This window comes from Pan paniscus, chromosome 9, assembly GCF_029289425.2.
Source record: "Pan paniscus chromosome 9, NHGRI_mPanPan1-v2.0_pri, whole genome shotgun sequence".
Taxonomy (NCBI): domain Eukaryota; kingdom Metazoa; phylum Chordata; class Mammalia; order Primates; family Hominidae; genus Pan; species Pan paniscus.
The window spans coordinates 111,820,417-111,843,475 of NC_073258.2; the positions used below are offsets into that span (position 1 = coordinate 111,820,417).

Genomic DNA, 23,059 nt, shown 5'->3' on the forward strand with positions numbered 1-23,059 from the left:
TGTAGAAAAACAATGAATCAATGCTGAGTGTCTCTTAAGGGCATCATAAATTTTAATGTGTGGTGAGTTTCAATATTACATTTTTACTTAACCCTGTACCAGATAAGAAGTTCCAGATGAATTTCCAGGTGTTATTTAAGGAGAGTCTAAGAAAACTTTCTGAAGTGTTTTTTACTTTTCTCTCAGCATTAGGTACTACATATAGTACATAATGTTGTTTATAAACTTAATTATTACTGTATAGTTTTCATCACTGATTAAAATTTCTCTGGAAGTATTAGGTTTCAGAATCTAGATAAAGAATTAATTAATCTTGAAATAGAAAAGTGGCAAATCATAGGTGACATCAGTAGTTTTCAGTTTTCTCTAATTAATTTTTCTTTTCCAAGAGCCAACTACTAACAATCCAGGAGTCTACAGCTTCATAGCCAGGCACTTTCTTAAATGAAATCAATTCCTGGCCTCAAGCCTGGTGGATAATAAAATGTCCGAAGCAGCACATTTTAAAAAGAGATTTGAAAAAAAGGAAGGAGCTGGAATCTCAGCAAAGCAGAACAATTTATTTGTAAGAATTGATCATTGACTACTACAAACAGGAAATGAATATTGGAGTCCAATGCTTTGGAAATCCACAGCAAGCTCAGCTCTTCTGAATGGGCTATGGATTGAATCTTACAGATCAAATTAATCTTTCTAGAAATCTTGAGTGTAAGAGAGATTTTAATTAATGCTAAAGTAGCACAAAATTAGCACTGTAAGTTCTGCCTAGATTAATTCTTTCTTAAACACATTGTTGTATAAGATCCAAGAAATTGACTGCCTAGACAGTATCGACATGTGGCTGTAGCCTGAGGCTGAATCTCTGGGTACAAGTACTTGTCCTCTTTCCCAGTGCTGGAGGGAGGCAGGCCCTGAACAGTGACGGAGAGACTGCCCAGTCATGCAGATTCAAGGGTGATGAGTTCATCATAAAGAGACTAGGGAGACAGCAAAACTGATGCCATGCTGGAGGACTGATTACCCCAGTCTTTTGTATAGATGCAGGTAGAAGACCCCAGCTGTCTTTTTGTTTCTCTCCTGGCCTGCTGAAATCTCTTTATCTAAGTGTTCCTACTTATTCCCTAAAAAAACAGACAAGATGCAGCAAAATTAAGAAACATGGGGAAATTGAAAACATTCCAAAAATTTTCATAAGTTAAACTCTTTTTTAAAATTCTCGACTTCTATTTTGAAAGGATGCTCAAAATAGAGCAATAAGTGCATTGTTCATTGGAGACCATGGCTCTTTCAGAACATTTTAAATGATAGTCTTCAGATCCACTTATAAATATTAAGCACATAGCTGTTGGGAGGTAATTCTCCATGGGTCTCTTGCATATCTGCACATCTTGCAAGTAGAGGTATTAACTATTAATATCCTTTGTTCTGGACTATCCTTCAAAGGGAATGTGTACAGCAAACAGTCTTGGACAAGTGTCTCTTTCTAAAGCAAAGTGCAAGCATGATTACTGCTCATTATAAAAGACATGGGGTTCCTTATCTCCAGGTTTGTCTCCTGAAATGAAACCAACTACATGTGCAGACATTCATCAGGTCCTATCAGCATTATCTCCACGGGACTTGAGCAAGAGGAACTGATGCACATATACTCATGTTCATGCCACTTGCTGTGCCATGACTGTGAAGTCCCTCATCTCTAACTTGAGAAGTTTCATGCCTTCTACCAACATCCGTGAAAATGACAGGCTAACTTGTCAGGCTTGTGAGCAGGGTAAAATTGCAGACCTTTCACTGTCCTTGACAATAATACAGGGGCTGGCACACAGAAATAGCATAATACATGTTAGTGTTCTCACTTAGGCCTTGGTCTCTGCTATTTCTAGAGTCCATTTCTTAATCAGCCTCCCAGTGTGGTCCTTTCCTCTCCTTCCTACTCCGCAGGCTGGTCCTTTTGGTCATTCTAGTTAAGGAAGGCATCTGCTTCTTTGATCCCTAAAATTCCCTCCACTCTGCGGGATTTCTCACCCTCCTTGGGTTTCTCAGGCTTCATCTTTTAGAATTCCTATCATCATGTTAGTACCATCCATATCTGGTCCCTGAGGAATCTTTCTTCTCATTTTCAGATTCTCTGCCCTCCAGGTGACCTCTTCCTTCTGTCTCTAGATCCAGGGGGATTTTTTTTTTTTTTTTTTTTTTTGAGACAGAGTCTTGCTCTGTTGCCCAAGCCAGAGTGCAGTGGCACGATCTCGGCTCACTGCAAGCTCTGCCTCCCGGGTTCACGCCATTGTCCTGCCTCAGCCTCCTGAGTAGCTGAGACTTAGGCGCCTGCCACCACGCCCGGCTAATTTTTTTTTTTTTTTTGTATTTTTAGTAGAAACAGGGTTTCACCATGTTAGCCAGGATGGTCTCAATCTCCTGACCTCGTGATCTTCCTGCCTCGGCCTCCCAAAATGCTGGGATTACAGGCGTGAGCCACTGCGCCCGGCCAGGAATTTTTTATTTAGCCATTCCCCAGCACCCTCTGCACCATGACATCAATGCTCCTGCCTGAGACTCTGAGGCTATTCTCCCCAGGCTACCGCTTACATGAAACACTGTCGCTTCACCCCTTCTTTCTTTGTGCTTTGTATGATTTGTTTACTACCATGTCTGTCTCTCCCATTAACCAGTAAGCATTTTGAAGAACAGGATGTCATATTCCCTTTTACATACCCTGATAGACTGGTGCTCTTACAGATAACAGACAGTCACTTGTTAAAATTAACCATCATTCTGCATATAAAAGTAGTGCAGGCATACAAAATCATTAATGTCTTATTTTTCACACTGTTCACAGGGAAAGAAGAGGGTCATTGTGTCACATGGACCATTTCCTCCCCCTGATTCCTCTGACCTCACCGTTGCTGTTTCTGAGCACGCTATTGCAGATGACTACTTTGGTAAGCGCTAGAAAAGATGGCATCATGACCTACGTGCTATGCTGAAGAAGACAGGAGTAAGGGTAGAGCTACCAGAGGTAACTCCTAGGGGTCTTGAAGATCTAAGTGACAGTGAAGGAAGTGCATTGTTCATTGGAGAAAAGTTAGTCAAGGTTATTTCGGACACTTCAAAACATGACATGGGTGGGTATGCACATAGCAGGTATGCAGAATCTGAAGAATGGAGAGGGCTTTAGGGTCTTGTTAATTTCTCTAAGGCAAATACAATAGGGATGGAATGACTACAGAAAAGGAAGGCCTTATTTTAATTTGGCTTTTAGAAAGTTTCTCTAGGCTGGGCATGATGGCTCACACTTGGAATTTCAGCACTTTGGGAGGCTGAGGCAGCTGGATCACCTGAGGTCAGGAGTTTGAGGCCAGCCTGTCCAACATGGCAAAACCCCGTCTCTACTAAAAATACAAAAAATTAGCCAGGCATGATGGCATGCACCTGTAATCCCAGCTACTCAGGAGGCTGAGGCAGGAGAATCGCTTGAACCCAGAGGCGGAGGTTGCAGTGAGCTGAAACTGTGCTATTGCACTTATTGCACTCCAGTCTGGGCAACGGGAGCAAAACTCCGTCTCAAAAAAAAAAAAAAAGTTTATCTAGGGTGCTGCCCTTGAGGCAAGCAGAAAAATGACCTTGAAGTGGGAGGATCTCTTAGTAAACCCAGATGTCTGATTCTACCCTCCACTCTGTCCCCTCTTACCCCACTCCTGGCTGTCAAAATGAAGGGTTTCTCCAGGCCCACCAAGTCCAGAACTGCTCTTCTGCACTTTCTCTCTATGAAGAGGAGAGGACATAAGGCCTGGGGAGAACAGCTGTTCCTTTCATCGCACTCCTTGCCGCATGCTGGAGATGAAGACACGGGGCGTGCACAGCATCTTCATTTTATTTTCTAATGTGCCTGGCACAAATGCCAAAGACAGCTACAAGTAATTGCTCTCCAAGCTCCAGTGAACTAGAACATCTTCATTTAAGTCATGCATAGCCTGGAATTTTTTTTAAAGGAGAGAAAGATGACTTTATGTGGCAGTTGCTAAGCAGCCAGGCTCTCGGGAGCTCAACACGCACTCAGCTTTGCAAAATCTCAGCAGCAAGCCACACTGCCCTCTTTAAAAAGCTCTCCTTAGGCAAACCTTGCAATTTTCACTACATCCCAAAATGTAAGCTGCTCTTGTTTGTTTTTAACTACACACCACTCCCACACCCCATGAACTAGTAATAAAACTGGGAGATGATTGTGATAACCAAATATCCTACCTCACTGAGGGCCTTGAGGCAGCCTAATCTTTGGGCAGAACTCCAGTGAAAGTACTGGAAGAAATGAGATTTCATAGTGGTTCATTTATTGCTTTACATGTACATGGGGGGGGAAATGAAAAACACAGAGAAGTATAGAGCAATAAATAAAAATTATAAAAATCTCAAGGTTCAGAGCACTCAAGGGTAATTTGTGTGATATTTCCTTCTACAACCATACACAACAAAATAGGGATCATTACATGAACTGAACATAATGTGTGCAAAATAGTAGGCATATTTACTCAATAAATAATTTTAATGAGTGGATGAGCACATTCCATTTTATGTAAATTTTTCAGTGAATATTGCAGTATCTCATATTATTAAAGATTTTTCATGCTTAATTAATATTTCATCACACATATGTATTATAAATCTTTTGTCTATTTTTATCTGTTCTACCATTATTAGGTACTTACTTTTTCCCCTAATTTTTAGCTAGTTTAAGCAGTGGTGTTATAAAGTCTTTTTAACCTAATTTTATTTTCATAAATAATCTTTTTTAATATACATAATTTATTTTTCAGATTTCTTTAGGATAGATCCCTAGAGGTAGAATTATTTAACTAAAAGGTATGAATTCTGCTAAATTTCTCAATAGTTACTGTCAAAGTGCTTTCAAAAATATTGGTAATAATTTATATTCCCAGCAGAGATTATGCGAGTTCTTGTCTCACTGCAGCTTTATTAGCATAGTTTACTGTCATGCTTTCAACTCTGTCAATTTCATTGACATTTTATTCCATAAAAATTAATTTATTGTTATATATACATGTTATTTTGATTTGATATTAAATATTTTTTTCACACTTTCACGGCCACTTCCATTTATTCTCTTGTGAACTGTGAATTTACTGGCCTTTGCTGGTTGCTTTTTTCTACTAGGGAGAGGAATACACAAAGGCATGAACACCAGGAGACAGGGGTCATGGAGCCACCTTGCAGGCTTTCACAGTCCTCTAAACATCAGTTTAGGACTCTTAGGCTCACTAACTCCTGAGCATAAAAGTACTGACATTTAAAAGGCCAAGAGGAAGGATTTGTTTTCAGAGAGCTGTTAAGGTGTTTTGTGTCTCCCATTCTACAACCCCTCTGGAGGGGCCGGGACAGAAGGGTTTCCCCTCAACATCAGGCAAGGGAGAGTGAGGGCTGGAGAGTGAGGGCTCCAGGAACGCCGCTCAAAGAGCATGGGTCTGCATCCTCTGGAGTTTGGGGAGCACAGGTTATGAAGAGCTCAGCCTAGGTGCTGCCAGAGGAGACTGATGAGCGGAAGAGTGAGGGCCACCCTCAGCTTAACCACACCCCTCCTGCATGGGAAGGACAGAGTATCTCACTGATGAAATGGGGACCACGTGGAGGTGGTCTGACTCCTGCATAAGATGACTGCTGGGACAGGCTATGCGCAGCCGCTGGAAGAGCTGCCTGCCAGATGCCCAGGGGCTAAGGGAGGAATCAGAGGTAGCTGGCAGAGGGACACCATGGCACATGTTAAGAACCCACCATCTATATTTTTATATCATGTTTACTTATGCTTAAGAATATATGCTGAATTACTTGTGAAGAATGCATTTGAAGCTATTTTAAATGTGTTTTTATTTGTAAGACATTACTTATTAAGAAATTGGTTATTAGGCTTACTGTTCTAATCTAGTGGTAAAGGTATTTTAAGAATTTGCAAGTACTTTAGATTTTCAAAACTGAATAAGAGAGAAAATTATATAACCATCCTGCTGTTCCTTTAGTGTAACACAATAAAACTCTGAAATTAAAAAAAAAAAAAAAAAGAACCACCCCTCTGAGAGCTCCAAATGGTGGTCCTTCCAAAAACCCAGGAGAGTCCCTTCTGAGAGAAAGAATCAGCGTTGGAGACAAAGACTCATCAGCACACCCAGAGGGCATCCTCTGGTAATCATCACTGTGCTGGTGGGCAAGACTTTTCCTGTCCCCCGTCTCCTTCACCCCTCTCTTTAAGGAGCCAGAGCATGCAGTAAACTGAATAGAGGCTGTTTCCTAACAGCCAAGAAGCCTAGGGCATTCTTTGCCCTTATTGATGCAGAATTTTTGTTCCTTAGTTCAACTAAAATGGGTTCTTGTGTAGGCACAGCGGACACACTGAAGGGTGAGGAGAGCAGAATTTATTGGGTAAAAAGGAAGAAAGAAAAAGAAAAAAACACTCAGCAAAGCGAGGGGGAGTGCTGCCAATGAGCCCCACCTCACGCATTGATTACTAGACCATGATACAGGAGCTGAAGAGGCCAGGCTCCTGCTCCCTGCACAAGGCGAGAGGTTCCCATGGCTTCAGCCTGTTCCCCCAGTGCGCATGTGGACATTATTCAGAAAGAATCAGTCAGGAAAGGGTGGGAGATTCTCTGGGGACACCCCTTATCTGCCTCCTGTATCTATCACTATTACTGTAGCTTTCTGGTCCTCGTTGACGGAGGAAGGAAAATACAACTTTAAATCAAACTTACAGTTTTAATTTTAAAGTACACTGGATATTACAACCACTAAAATTAGAGTGTTTTCTTATATTAAAGTGACCAAAATGCATTTTTAAAAATCTGAATGGAAATCTTAAAACCTTTCCATATTTTCAACAAGGGATGAGAAAGAAATATGGCCAAGGGTTAGCGTGAGAAAGAACAAGGTTATCTTATCCTCATACTCTACCAAGTTGAACTCAGTCGAATATCTTGTAGAAGGATATCAAACATTTCTCTGTTTTAAAAAATATTTTTCTTAGGTATTCTAATCTGTTTCTTTTTATAGATGATCTTTGAATTTCTTAAAAAAATCCTAATTAAGGTTTTTATTGGAGTAGGCCTGGACTTAATTTGGAGAGAATTTTCTCTCTAGAACATACATTCTGGAATATGGTACCTCTCTTTTTATTCAATTATTTTTGGATTTCCCAGTAAAGTTGAACAATAGTCATCTTCACTACATCCTATACATTTATTATTGGGTTTAATCCTCTAAATTTTGTCATTTGTTTTTATCAATGTTTTTGTCATTGCTACTAGAAATAGAATATTTTTCTTTCAGGTCTTGAAACTGGCTGTTGAGTTTTAAATTAAATGTAGCAATCTGTATACTTACATTTTAACTAACCACTTTACTATGTTTTATTAATTTTAAAAATGTTTTATTTGATTATCTTATATTCCCTAGGTCTGTAGTTAAACCATCTGCAAATAATGGTACATGTGTCTCATTTTATAGCTTTCACTTCTGCATTGTATTTTACTGCATTGTTAAAAATCATAAAAAAAAATTATCAGTGGTGATATAGATCAGGTAGGCCCTATACTTGATTTAAACTGGAATTTTTTTAGTGTTTTGACATTGAGAATGATGTTGGCTATTGTCTTTAGAAAGATGTCCTTTGTGTGTTAAGGAAATAAAATGTTATTCTTAGTTTTATAAAAATAACATCAAGAATGAGTATCTAACTATTTTGTTAAAAGCCATCACATAAAGATATTTTAACACCTCAAACACCAACTCTTTTGAGTGTCTAGGCATAATTTAAACTTTATATTATAAATTTTGTCTATATGCTTATGTTTTGCCTATAATAGAGATATAAAACACTGTCACCTCTTACAGATTTTTAAAGCCCCATAAAAAACTAATCAATTAACTAACAGGAGTATTAATAACTAGAACTATATATATGTTCAATTTTCAGCATAGGAGAAATGAGAGATTTTTTGAAGAATTATCTAATCAAGATAATAGCAGCTAACATTTTAATCACTTATAAACATTTAGGAAAGAATGAGGTAATCACCAGGAGACAAAATATGGTTCTCTGAGAATAACACATACCAAATGAACCAATCTAATTTTCTTTTTTTTCATAAAGTTATTAAATGAGAGGAAGTCAGCGAACAGATTGAACCAGGATTTCACAAATTCATTTATTTGGTAAAGTCTCTCACGATGTCCTTCTAGGTAAAATATTGAAATGTAGATGGTAGCATAGAATTGGGGCTATTTGAAATTAGAGTATAAAATTGGTTCTGTGTTCTGAGGAGGAATTAATCAGGAGAGACTCTTAATTCTTTCTATAAATATTTTTATCAGTAATCAAGATGAAGGCCTGCACATCAAACTTCAAAATGTCACAAAGCTGGAAAAGAGAAAAATCAAAAAGCCAAAAATATCAAAATTTTAAATGATCCTAATAGCTTGAAACATAAGGCAGAATTTAAAAAAAAAAACAATATAGTAAGTAAGTGAGGTCTTACATAAATCTATCACACAAGTATAGGATGAGGTGACTTGACTGGCTTGGCAGCTGTTCACATCAACACTATAAAAAAAAAAAGTTTTCTGAATGTCTTAAAATATGAGACTTCTGGTCAATATAGAGTGGCCTGATATGAGTGTCCTAGGTTGGTTCCCCAGGAAGCAGACTGTGATGCGGAGGTTAGTAGACAAGATGTTTCCCAGGGGAGCCCTGGGAATCAACCTCCCCGAAAGGGTGGGAAGGAAGCAGGAACAGGTAAAGAGGGAAATCAAGCTGCGATACAGATTCAGGGACTGCCATGATCAAACTCATGGCGAGCTTGAGAACTAGAATGATTCTTCAGAATTGTCCTGAGTTGGGCCAACATGGCGTGGCCTTTGTGCTCTTGCATTAATCAGTCACTCGATGCAGGCTGCCTAGGGAAAGAGAGGAGCACGACCTTGGACAAAGGGGCTCCCTGCAGCTGAGGTAATCCCTGAAGGGGCCGACAGCTGAGCACTATCTACAGACAGCACTGCCAGCAGCTGGGTCAACAAATCCTTCAGTGGAGGGGTTTCTAGGCCATGCATCACAGTGTTCACCACAGTGGGAAACCCCAGTGCCTGCTCCAAACCCATTGAAATGCTGAGGGGAATATATTTTTTAAGATGTTTTTAATATATGGTTAAGCATAAAAAAGCAAGAAAGGATGCCAAAAATAAAAAAAAAAGAATGGACAAGCAAGGCACAAGAACCAGACATATGCCTGAAAATGACATGGTTTCAAGTCCATTGAGAAGGAAATTAAGACTTTAGGCTCTATTCCCAGTCATCCACCAGAAACGAGAACCCCAAACTCATGCCACTTGTGAGTGTGTGGTCCACATTTTTACTAGCCTCAAGGTGAGACAACCCTAAAATGAGATAGCAACATAAAAATGGATCTAAAGCTGGTTCTATGTAAAAAACTTCAGCAGAGGAAAAATTCAAAAACACCCCATGGGATTTTCCCACCCCTAGTGCACCTGAGACTCCCATGATAAAAACACCAGATGAAGATGATCTCACACATGCAATGAGGAGGATGGAAGGGATAACTTCCAAATGCCACAATCTACAGAACTTAGACCATTCTGAAAGAGACCAAAATAAAATATGTTTAAAATATTCAAGGACATAAAGGAAGAATTAAGATCCAAAAAGCAAATAAACTGGTGAAAATCACAAATAGAAATTCTAGAAATTAAAAGTACAGACACTGAAATTTTCAAAATGTATTAAACTGGAAAACTGGTATGCAGACATTACTTGGGATGCAGCTCAGCAAGATAAGTGAATGAAAAATATGAAAGTGTCTGGTATGTTTATTAAATCTTGTAAGATATTTAAAAATCCTTTTCATCCATTAAATATTTATTGAATACCTACAATGTGCCAGGCAGTGTGCTAGACATTGGGAACACAATAATGACCAAGAAAGAGGAACATTTACTCAAAAATTTTATGTTGTCTTCTCCGAAATGCAATTCACACTTTTCCAAGCCATGACAGCTACAAAATTCGGTGAGTAAATGCAATGATAAAAAGTAAGAAATATCTGATAGTCTTGGGCGATGTTGACATGATGAGAAAAAAAATTTGTCCCCCTGTGCTTTTACTGGTTAACTATATCTGGAGTAATGTGATCTTTTCTGGAAACCACAATTTAACATTGGATGTTGACAGATTAGAGTCCAGACTCAAAAAGCAAGAATATAGAATAGCCTGGATCATACATCATTTACGAAAGAGTTGATGTGTGCTCTACCCAGGAAAGAAGAAAATAAATGGGTACAAAACCCTCTAATACTTTTCAGCCTAAAATATTATGATTCAGCCCAAGGCTTCTGTGTCAGATATTAACTGTTTAGCTCTTTCTTCCCCACCACACAGTTAGACTATCTTTCCCAGCTTTCCCACTAGTCAGATGAGGTCATATGACTGAGTTCTAGCCAATGGAATGGGACAAGAAGTGCTGTCTGCCGCTTCTAAACCTGGATGGACCTTATGAGCTTCACACATGCATTTATATCTTTTTCACCATCTGCCAACTTGGTGAAGAACACAATGACATTGAAAAACAGTGCTGAAGTGGGTAAAGCTACAAGCTGGAAGAAGCTTTGATTCCTGAGTCATTCCATGGAGGAAAGCTTCCATCAGCCAGGTACAGTTACTATGGACATGATTGAGGAATACACTTTTATCCTATGTTAGCAGTTACACATTTTTTTAATAATAGCTAACATTACCTTAATGAATACAGTTTCTCTTTCTTTTTCTTTTTTTTTTTTCAGAGACAGGGTCATGCTCTGACATCCAGAGTAGAGTGCAGTGATACAATCACAGCTCACTGAAGCCTTGATCTTCTGGGATCAAGTAATCCCACCTCAGCCACCAGAGTAGCTGGGACTAAAGGTGCATGCAGTCATGCCCGGCTAATTTTTTTTTATTTTTTAGTACAGATGGGGTCTCACAATGTTGTCCAGGCTTGAATTCCTGGACTTAACCAATCCTCCTGCCTCAGCCCCCCAAAGTGCAGGGATTACAGGCATGAGCCACTGTGCTTGGCCTAATATAGTTTATTTAAACAGGATTTCTCATCCAATTTTCACACCCAGTTCCTGCCTAATTCATTCTAATAGGATTCTATTTACCTCAATTCTATTGCTCCTAGGGAGGCACTCCTGCAGGAGAAAAGCTATGTCCCAACTTGAAATTCTATTTGTGATAGAGGTTAGTATATCATCTTGTCACTAGTCCAGCTTCTGCCAAAAGAAAGGCATTTCTTACCCATTTGCCTTCTCCAGAAATTAATCCAGGTGTTTGCTCCTCAACCAAGCTGAGTTACTTAAGGTCTCTTTCATGCTCATGTTTATATCCTCAAAATTGTCATAGTGCTAGGTATATAGCAGTTGATTGTTGATTGAATCAATAAAAAAAGAGTTACAAATGTGAAGCTCTTTGAATCTTAATGAGAAAACCAAACAGCAGTATTTGGCAAAAACAGAAAAAACCCCACAGTGAGCTCTGTATATAAACATATAAAACACATTTCTATACAGGTTACATATGTCTATGCACATGTTTGTATACAAAGGAAACAGGTTGATTTCAAATCAGCTATTTCGGCATATAAAACTAAGAGCTTCCTTTTCCATTCTCTTTACAAGATCAAAGCAACCTGAATGTGTAGCTATTTTTAAAATATACACAGGGTTCCCCTGAGCTAAATGGTCTCTCACTAGTAAATGAGTAATGGTAATGAGATTACTCTGGGAATAGCACATGCCAGAAAATCATAGTACTCAGGAAAAAAACAAAACAAAACAAAACAAAAAAAACAAGCAACCAAGCCTTTCAGGAAATCTTAATCTTCTGCTACTGAACAAACACATCTGGCCAGCTCAAGGTCAAATATCTAATAGATCCCTGACTTTTATGAAGAGAAATAAAAAATGCAGGCAATGCTCAAGGATAATGCATTCTTACCTTTCTCTGAGATCTGCGCCCCGTAATCAGAAATAAGAGAATGAGAAGAAAATATGGCCCTTTTTGTTATTTTCAGAGACAAACAGAAAAAAAGACAGTGCTTGCTAAATAGAAAGCATCTCATTATTATGCACCTCAACCAATGCTCCAGAAACCTAAACCCACCCACTTTGGCTAACCTGCCTGTCTCCTGCACAGATCACATTGCATAGTAGCTATGCACTTCGACATATGCCATCTTCTCCTCATGTACGATTCGTGAGGACAGGAATCATTGTTGACCACACATTTGGTTCAAGGGACCTGGCACAATCTGAGGCTTTAGTAGGTGTTTATTACATGCTTGTCAAATAATCTTGGAATTTTCCTAAAAGTATGAGGCTAATGGTGATGAAATCTCTCCCGATTATAAGTAGAGTTGGAAGAAAATAACACAAAAATAAACCATAGTCACCCACTCTCTTTCCTGACTAGAATGTAACTTCCATGAAAATGGGAATGTTGTCTGTCTTATTCAGGGCCATGTCCCCAGCGTGCACTCAGTAAGTGCTTGTTGGGTAAGTGAATGACCTTGCTCATGTAATTCTTTCAGAAAATTTCATTCAATAACATAAGCCTTATCATGATGAATGCTTGATGTTATCACTTCCCCAATTTCCTTTGTATGTTCATAACTTGACAGCTGGCTTCCCACATGTGTTTGCTTTCTACTGATGCTATAACAGATTCCCCAAAATTTGGCAGCTTAGAAGAACTCTCCCTTATGATCTCACAGCTCCATAGGTCAGAAGTCCAGGTAAGCTCAGAGGCTCTTCTCTGAATCTCACAAGGCTGAAATCAATGTCAGCCAGGCTGGGCTCTGATCTGGAGGCTCCAGGGGAGAATCCACTTCCAGCCTCATTCAGGTGGTTGGTAGATTTCAGTTCCACATGGCTGTAAGACTGAGGTCCTCATGTCCGTGCTGGCTGTTGACCAGGGTCCAGCTTCTGAAGTCACCCACATTCCCTGGCTGGTAACCCCCTTCATCTGCAAAGCCAATGAGCCAATGAGGCTTTCTCACACTTCTGATCTCTTTGACCTCTCTTTCTGCCTCTTGTCTCCTGCTCCTGCCTTCTTCTTCTGACTTATTCTCCTGCCTTGCTCTTCTGCTTCTAAGGATATATGTGATTACATTGGGCCTATCTGGATGATCCAAGATAATCCCTCCATTTCAAGGTCAGCTGATGAACAACCTTAGTTCCATCTGTAAAATCCCTTCATAGCAGTACTGAGATTAGTGTTCGACTGAATAACCGGGAGTAAGAATTTGGGGGGATGTCTTTAGAACTCTACCTACCACACTAAGAGTGAGCAAACCAAAGATAGTGCCCAAAATGATAGCCGGTCTTTATGAAGCCCCATCTTAGAAGTGACATCCATTGTTTTCACTGTATTCTAATTGTTAGAAGCAAGTCAATAAGCCCAGTCCACACTCAAGGAGAGGGGAATACACAAGGCCTTGAATACTAGTCATCAGAGATCACTGGGGACCATATTAGAAGCCACCTACTACAGAAAGGAAATATCATTACATCTTACCATCTGGTTTGGCTATTAAAAGCATTTATGTGATCATAATAATACAAATGAAACATTAAGCTCAGCAAAATTATCATAACATTATGCCAAGAGGGAACGGTGATAGCATAGAATAGAAAGGTGTTTGATAAAAGAAGCAAGAAGGAAGAAAGCTAAGTCCTCCTAGTCAATTGAAGGAAATCAATACAAAATACCTAAAAATAGCAAATCAAGAAGTAGTATTAAGTATGTTATTTAGAGACAGGAAGGTGAAATGTCAATCATGTAAAAAAGATGAAAGTGCCTCTGGAATGGGGAAATGTCAGCAGGGGGGTGTTGCTCATAACAGTGGCTGTTTTTTAAAATAAACCTTACAGGGTTCTTTGACTCTTTAAACCATGTATGCACACGACTTCTATTAAAATAATGGGAAAAAAACAAGAAAGGAGGGAGCAAAGGCTTTCCACAGAAAATTGTGAAATTATTTGCATGCAGTGAAAACAATGTAAAATATCTCTAGCTGAGATGGGAAACATTGGCCCAAGAAACACAAAATAGGATGCAGATAATGAAGACAGATGCAGTGAGACAATGCAGTGAAACAGCAGCTGTCTGTCCAGCTGCACATTTAAGCCAGCTGACCCACCCCACCCTGAAGGCCTGTGACAAGTGAGTGGCCAGCAAGGCCAGCCCAGAATCCACCACTCTTTGCTGCCCCCCTTGTTTTTGAGTCTGGCTCAGCTCCTTCCTGAAGCTGGGTTTTATTTCTACATATCAGCCTAGCTTCTAGCCTTCCAAATACTTTTGATGTTAATTTCACAGTTTTCAGTTATTTGAGATATACTTGAATCTGTTCCTAAGCCAAACTCATTTCCACCGTAGGACCTCCACCCTGGCTCTTCTGCAGGAATGCACTGTGGCTGGATCATCCTCTAGCAGCCTCGCCCTTGTTATTCATCTCATTCAAATGTTTCCTTCCCAGAGGAGGCTCTCTCTGACCATCCAAATTAAATGTGCCCTCTTCCACAGCCCCACCACAATTTATCACATCACTCATCTTGTCTTATCCCTAGCATTTGTCAAAATGCAAAATTATCTTGTTCATTTATTTTTGCCCTCTTTATTTTATTAACCATGGTATCCCTGAAGCCTGTATTATAAGTGTGTGGCACATATCAGTTACCCAACAAATAATTGTTGAATAGAAAAATGGGATTAGGTAGTGTATTAGTTCATTTTTACTGCAATAATGCTGCATAACAAATCAACCTAAAACTTGAGATCTTAAAACAGCAGGCATTTCTTTCCTTGCCCATGAATCTACGGGTCAACTTGAGTTTGGGTGATCTTGGAAGAGCTTGGCTGGCTTAGGTTGGGTTTAGCTCCAGGCTGTGGGTTGTGTTCAGTTCCACCACCATGTGTTTCCTTGTGCTTCTCAAAGAAGAGGCTACCTGGGGCATGTTCTTCTCACAGGAGACCACTGGAAAACAAAGAGGCAAACAGAAGCATGTCATGCTTCTTGGAGCCTTGGCTGGGTCTGGCTATTACTTCCTTGCACTTTCCATTGGTCAAAGCAATCACATAACAAAGCCAAACATCAATGAGGTAGGAAAATATACTCTGACTACTATCATTTATGATTATGACACTAAATTTAAAACATATATAATATAGAGATAAAAATGTCTGTATCATTGCAGCTAATTAAACATTAAGTATGTAACAGAATATTAAAGCTGTAAGAATTTGATCTTATTCAAGCGCTTCATCTTTCAGATGAGAAAACAGACCCAGAAAGATGGGAGTGAGAGAATACTACAGAGTTTATGGTAAAGGGGTGGACACGTAACCCTATTAAAGAGGAGTGAAGAATTAGGATGAATAATTTAACCTGATCTGATTTAATGAATAAACAAATGAATTGGACTGAGGGAAATGAGCCAGCAGAGGAGAAATTAAAAGCACAAGAGAAAAAGCAAAGTCCTGAGAAAGGTAAGAGGGATGAGATGAAATGCACTGGTGGAATGTAGACCTTGGAAAGGAAATATCTTATCCAAATGCAGGAAAGAATGGGTAGGTGTGTGGACACACTAAGGAAGGAAAAATAGGAGTTGGAAGAGTTCAGGTCTGTGAGACAGAGTAACCACTTGAGGAACATACTCTGCAATAAAATGTCCAACAACTCACACTCAGGTATAACATGATTGGTCATGAGTTCCCAGATGCTAGAACTCATCACCAACCAGCTGTCCTCACTAGCATTGCAGGAGGGTTTTACTGTCTATATTTACAGAGCACCAAAATGTACTCAACACAAAGTCAGTGAGCGTTAGGATCATTCCAAGAGTGTGACCTCAGTTTTCTCAGTGAAGTAGATGTGAGAGTCATTTGTTTAAAGTGAAGGTGGCAAGGGTTGTGTAGGTGGCTTGTGTCCACCACGATAAAGGTTTAGAATAGGGAACTGGGAAAGAAGTGACCAAAAGCACTTGAGGACCTGACCACCAACACCAACAGAGGGCTATTTGCACTAACATTAGACCATGAATGGGAGTGAGCAGTATCCATCTATGTGGTTGAGTGATTTCCTCCACTCAACCGTTTATAGAGTGTTTATTGTGGGCCATGAAAACCAGGTACAGTTCCTATTTCCAAGCAGATTATGATCTAATCAATCCATGCCCAGAATGAGTTAATGACTAGAGAAAGGACTCATAATTTAGAATTAAAACTGAAAACTGAAACAGAGATTCATGCAAATGTAACCTTTCCATCTCATCTGTGTGTATCAAATGTCACTGTCATTTAATTTTCTAATAAACTGCAGACATATACGTGTTTAAATGCAAAGTTTAATGAAGTCAATAAAATACGAGCATAAAACAGTAGAATGTAAATTCCTTTCCTGTCCTTTACTGCCTAATTGAGAGATAAATGTCATTTACCTCAAGATAATATTTTCACAAAAGCACTTAGAAGAGTTTCAGCTTCAGTATTCCAAAAGGATCACTGTTGGCCACTATTGTTTATGATTATAATAGTAAAATTTTAAATATATATATATATATATATATAGACAGAAACCTCCATATCATTGCTGCTGATTAAAGATTAAGTGTGCGTGTCATAGAATAAGAAAACTGAGAAGAACTTAGCCCTGGTCCAACTGCCTCATCTACACTTAAGAAAAAATACCTGAATAATTGAGAAAAGTTATTTTGCAAAGGGCATGCAACAAATTAGTGGCAGAACAGAAGTAAATCTCAGATCTCCTGATTCCCACCCCAGGGTCATTCTCCTGCAACAGGCTGTTTCCTTACCTATTCTTGGCTATCTCATTATACAGGGGTCCCAGGTTGTCAAGACAAGCAGCTCTGAATAGATTGTTATGAATACGTTTATGTTTCACCCCCCAACTAGGTTTTTTATCAACTAGAACTTAGTTCTAGATTTGTATAAATATACATTCTTTGGTCCATTCTTTTGAAATAATATTGAACTTTACTAAGTTACTTACCATTTTATCTCACATATTTTATCATTTTCTTCTGTATTTATTTCTCCTTGAATCAGAGAACTTCCCACAAGCATGTTTTCAAAGAGGATCTTCATGTAGTAAGCCTGAGGTCATGTATACCTGAGAATATCTTTATTACATCCTAATACTTATAATTGTTTACATGAATATATCAGAAATATAACTTTTTTAGCTGGACAACTCCATTATCTTGCATCCAGTGTTGTCATTGAGAAGTCTAATGTCAGCATGATTCTTATTCTTTTTTTATTATTATACTTTAAGTTCTAGGGTACATGTGCACAACATTTGTTTGTTACATATGTATGCATGTGCCATGTTGGTGTGCTACACCCATTAACTTGTCATTTACATTAGGTATATCTCCTAATGCTATCCACCATGGAATACTATGCAGCCATAAAAAAGGATGAGTTCATGTCCTTTGTAGGGACATGGATGAAGCTGGAAACCATCATTCTGATTCTTATTCTTTTTTAAGTGATATGATACTTCCCGGTGGAAACTAGAATTTTCTGTTTGCTTTTTATGTACTTAATGTCTATAATGTTTCAGGTGTTCTTTCGTTTGTTTTATCTTCTAACCTGTTCGGCACCCAATGATTTCTCTCAACCTGAAATTCAAGCAAATTTTTGTTTATGCTTTTTCCAAATATTTCTTTTCTTCCAGTTATTTATTTTTTTTCCTTTCTACGGGCACCTTTGATTTGCATGGTGTCACTTCCATTCTATCCTCCACATCACTTGTTTTCTCTTTTATATTTCTAATATTTTTATTACATCTTGATGCTTTTTGAAGGAGTTTCTTAACCTGATCTTATAGCAAACTAATTGTTCAGCCATATTGTAATACATTCATTTATGGAGTTCTTATTTCAACAGCCATATTTTCCTTACCCAATTTTTCCACTTGATTCTGCTTTTTTAATTCAATCAACAATATTCTTCTATATCTTTTTGAAAATATAAATTAGTAGTGAATGCTTGACTTATTAAGGCCATGAATTTCATTGCATGTGGTATAGCTTATTCACTTGGCAGTCTTTCTTAAAATTATTATTATTATGGTAACAACACTTAACATGAGATGTACTATCTTAACCAATCTTTAAGTGTATAAATACAATACTGTTGACCCTAGGTACAATGCTGATCAGCAGATCTCCAGAACTTACTCATCTTACATAATTGAAACTGAAACTATATACCTGTTGATTAGTAACTTCCCATTTCCCACTCCCACCACAACCTGGCAATCACCATTCCACTCTCTGATTCTACATGTTTGGCTGTTTTAGATACTTCATATAAGTGGAATCATGCAGTATTTGTTCTTCTATGACTGGCTTATTTTATTTAGCATAACATCTTCAAGGTTCATCCATGTGGCGTATTTCAGGATTTGGGTTTGTTTTTTTTTTCTTTTTTTTGCTGAATAATATTAGTTTTTTTTTTTTTAAGGCTGGACAATAATTTTAAAAGATGTGTGTCTATCCATACCTTTTTTGTAGTGTTTCCTGTGGGCTCATATTTCCCTGGTTGGTAATATGAAATGGGAGACAGAGCCAAACTCTCATCCCTGGTTATCGTGCCTCTCCTAATATGCTTAAACAAGAAGGGGGCATGCCCCAAAGTGGAAGAACCTGGCTGGTAATATGAAATGGGAGACAGAGCCAAACTCTCATCCCTGGTTATCGTGCCTCTCCTAATATGCTTAAACAAGAAGGGGGCATGCCCCAAAGTGGAAGACCCTGGCTCTACAGCCTGACTCTGCCCATCATTATGTGCACAGCTCCTGCTCCCTGTCCCCAGTGTGAGGTTCCTCTGTTGATTTTAATTTACTAGCCCTCTAATGGGAAGTGGGGTGGAGTGATAAAATACCCAATACCACCACCAATTTGCTGTCTAACGGTTCCTCACCACAGTGAGCACCAGCATGGCCCTGAGGTTGCTGTGGATCCTGGCTGCACTGGGATAGAACTGATGGGGATTTGGGTTTGTTGTTGTTGTTGTTGTTGTTTGTTTGCTTGTTTTTTGAGACGGAGTCTCGCTCTATCACCCAGGCTGGAGTGCAATGGCACGATCTCGGCTCACTGCAGCCTCCACCTTCTGGGTTCAAGCGATTCTCCTGCCTCAGCCTCCGGAGTAGCTGGGATTACAGGCATGCCACCATGCCCAGCTAATTTTTGTATTTTTAGTAGAGACAGGGTTTCGCCACGTTGGCCAGGCTGGTCTTGAACTCCTGACCTCAGGTGATCTGCCCACCCTGGCCTCCCATAGTGCTGGGATTACAGGTGTGAGCCCCCAGGCCCAGCCGGGATTTTTGGTTTTAATGTTTGTTTTTGTTTGGCTTTCTAAAAAAAATCCACTGGTGGAGGGACAAGCATAGGTCCTCAAATAATAGACTGGAAATGGAAAGAAAACCTAGCTCTATAACTCCTCCACTTTATCCTGAGATCCTGGTGCCTCTCCTACCACAGCTACTGTTTTCCCCCATATAAGGATACAGGCACTTTCTCTCTCCCCAGAGCCATCCCAATTTTTAAAGTTAAATGCTCAAATCTATACACTTTCTTGTCCCTTCTATGGCATTTCTGCAATTGAGTTTGGGAGAAAGAATTAGAAGTAAACGTTTTTATATCTTTTTTTTTTTTTTTTTTTTTACTTTAAGTGATTTCCTACAAAACGTATGCCATGTTTCCTGAATATGAACTTGGTTCCAAATTTTCTGAGTATTTTTAATTGCATCTGATATGACTTTTGTCTTTAAAAGCTCACATTTTTTTACTTCCATGTCTTTCCTGATGTTTGGCAAATTGCTATTTAACATTTTCTGTTATCTTAAAGTTTATTGTGTTTCAAAAGAGATGTCTAAAAGTTGCAGAACTTTCTCCTTAGTTCAGCTAAAACCGGGCTCTTGTCACATGACCAGGAAAGATTAGGCTCGCGGACACACACAGAAGGGTGAGGAAAACGGAATTTACTGAGGGAAAAGGAAAAAGAAAAAACTCTCACCAAAGCAAGAGTCCTGCTAGCAGGTTTCCCGCCTCACAGATTGAAGCCCAGGTCGCCACACAGGAACAGGCTCCTCCCCGCTGCAAATGGCGTGAACTTCTGGAGGCCCCACCCCGTTCTCCCAGTGCAAAGGTGGGCGTTATTCAGAAAGAGACAGTCGGGAAGGGGCGGGCTTCATCCGGGACCAGAAGTCCGGTTTTTCAGCCTTCAGGCTGTTTTAGGCTTGAAGGCGGGGTTTCGCTGGGGACCCTTGGCTGCCTCCTGCCTCTGTTATAAGCATAAACCATAGCTTTGGAGGAATGCATGATGAGTCAGAAAAGCCTTCCCATTCTGGGATCTAGTTGAGATTCTCTGTTGGGCTAGGAAGAGAGGGTCTGAGAGAAACAAAATTCCTGTAGAACTTGTGGGTCCCTTGCAAAAAGAAGCTTGGTGAAGAAATGCTAAACTCTCAAACAGAACTGATGAATATAAGAGGGGAACTCAGATCCCTGGGAGACACAGACTTCGGAGGTGAAAGTCTGGGTGTTGTGTCAGCAAAGACTGGCCCATAGCTGCCTCACAGAGTGTCCCTTGCTCTGGTGGAGTCTGAGAGCCACTGAGAAATCCTGGGCAGCCAAGATTGCCATGGAAATTGTCAGGGTCCTAGGTGGTCCCACAGAGTGCCTGGTGGCCTGGTGGCTTGACATGGACTGAGAGCTGCAGGTTCAATTCTTTGGAACCAGAAGGGTCGTAGAAGAAATGAGGAAATTCTAGGAACCTAAAAAACTGTTTTCAGTTAGAAACATGTGACAATTAGCAACCATAATAGACTAATTACAGACAATGGAATGTGAATGAGGATTACTCACAAATGTTGGTCTCTATAAAAGACAAGCCTTGGTACAGCATCACACTCCCATCCCCTGATTCTGGGGAGAAAGACAGGGCATCCCAAATCAACTGAAACTAAGCACTACAGTTTCAGTGGTATGAAGACTCACAATATAATTTTTTTTTCTGTTCTAGAAACTCACATTTCTTCTATCTCATTACCTGTGGTCAGAAATTACCTCATGTGGCTTCAACAGGGCATTCTGTACTAACCATGGTAAGCAATCTGCTCAGTCCCCAAAGCATAGGTTCATGTCTGCCACAAATAGAAAGCCCTTCCTTACACCTCACACAACTTCATCTTCTAATGCCTGAGTGTTGCAAGGGAGCTGGTAGCAGTCTCCCCTTCACTTGAATCCTAATGTAACCGTGATTGAACAATCTGGACCATGTGAAAACTCTGCATTTATTTCTGTATAATCACCCATGTAACTATACTGGTCTTCTATATTATACCAAAATGAGAAGAACAAGTCTTGTTAAAAGATATAATTCAGTACAGAATCTAAAACCACCACAGAGTGATGCCTGTCAGTTTGACAAAGCATTTAAGCCCTTACTGGGTTTAATGGCAGGCAATGGCAAATCTCTTAAGGTTTATAGCAGTGGCTGTCAAGGTGCACATGTTTTTGCATGTAAAGGTCATTTTATTTCTACCTTAACTATTATATAATAATTAACATTTTGTCACTTCCTTTATTTGACATTTTGCATATACTTTACATACATTAATTCATTTAACCTTTACAAAAATCTGTGAGCTAAGGACTATTATCCCCATTGACAGCTCAGGAATCTAATGGCAATAAGCTCAAGGCAACAGAGGTATTGATGACCAACCCAGGTCTACAGGCTTCCAAAGCCTATTCTTAACCATTAAGCTATTCTATCAGCCCAGTAGGTCTTTTTTCCCCAGTGCAAACTGTCCCAACAAATGTAATTAAAAAGAAAAATATCTGGTCATTTAGGGACACCAGCCATGAAAATGTATTTCTAATTCAGGAAGAGGAGGCGGGGGAGGGCACCCTCTACTAACCATGGTAGGCAATCTGTTCAGTCCCCAAAGCATGAAGTTTGATTTTTCTTTTTATCTGGCGTTTATGTTCAAGGGAATATAAATGTCAGGAATCAAGCATTCCCTCTGGATGGTGGAGTAATAAATAACTTTCATACCATTTTGCACAGATGCTGTGACTAAATTGAGATCAGGAAAGATATAGACAACTATAGCAGCAAACTGATGATGAATCTATTTTTAAAAGCAACTGTTAAATTAGAAAGATTTTTCAAAAAAAAAGCTCAGAAGGAAATAATTTGGGCACAATTCTAAGAAATTCAAAGGAGATTCAAAGCTAGAATGAATGAACAATCCACTCAGCCCAAAAAGGGCTGAGGTAATCATTTCCCAGTTCTAAATATAATTTTGAATATTTTTGAGACATGAGGCAAAGGAAAGTTTTATACCTTGGAAGGCTTAAAGTATTAATGGGAATAATAGTAAATATTTCTGAAATAATAAAAACCTTGTGCTCTAAATAAAATATAAAGGGGAGTATCACGTCTGTCTTTTGGGAAACATATCTAAAACCAACATATAAATATTCATCATAAGTTGACTCGATTTAATTCCTTTAGCAAAAATTTTGAACCACTCCAGCTCAGTGATAAAATTCTTGGATATTTTTCCTAAGGACTAACACAAAAATGTCAATAACAACAAATATTCAATGAAGCATTATTTTGTAATAGCAATATATTAGAAATAAAACCAGAAAAGGAAACTAATAATATAAAGGAAACAATTATTTATCAGGCATAATCTGGGTACTTTACTGATGTTATTGTACTTAATAGTAATAATCTAGATATACTTTTCCTAATGAGCAAATAAGTGCAAAGTAGTTAGATTACCAGTCAAAGATTAAACAGTTGGTTAATAAAGGAACAAAGTATAATCTAAACAACATCTAACAAATGGATGGTTAATTATATACACCAATTTAGTATTTTTTCACAAAGTCATTAAAACTAATAGTT

General features: G+C 39.0%; 1 long non-coding RNA gene across 1 annotated transcript; it reads right to left on the reverse strand.

The window, feature by feature from the left end:
* Positions 1 to 8,132: 8,132 nt before the first annotated feature.
* On the reverse strand, positions 8,133 to 20,697 carry LOC134731209 (uncharacterized). The gene is made up of 2 exons (XR_010113387.1): positions 20,153 to 20,697; positions 8,133 to 15,083 (listed from the first exon to the last, which is right to left on the reverse strand). It is a non-coding gene; the product is annotated as an uncharacterized LOC134731209 (long non-coding RNA).
* Between the last annotated feature and the right edge of the window lie 2,362 nt (positions 20,698 to 23,059).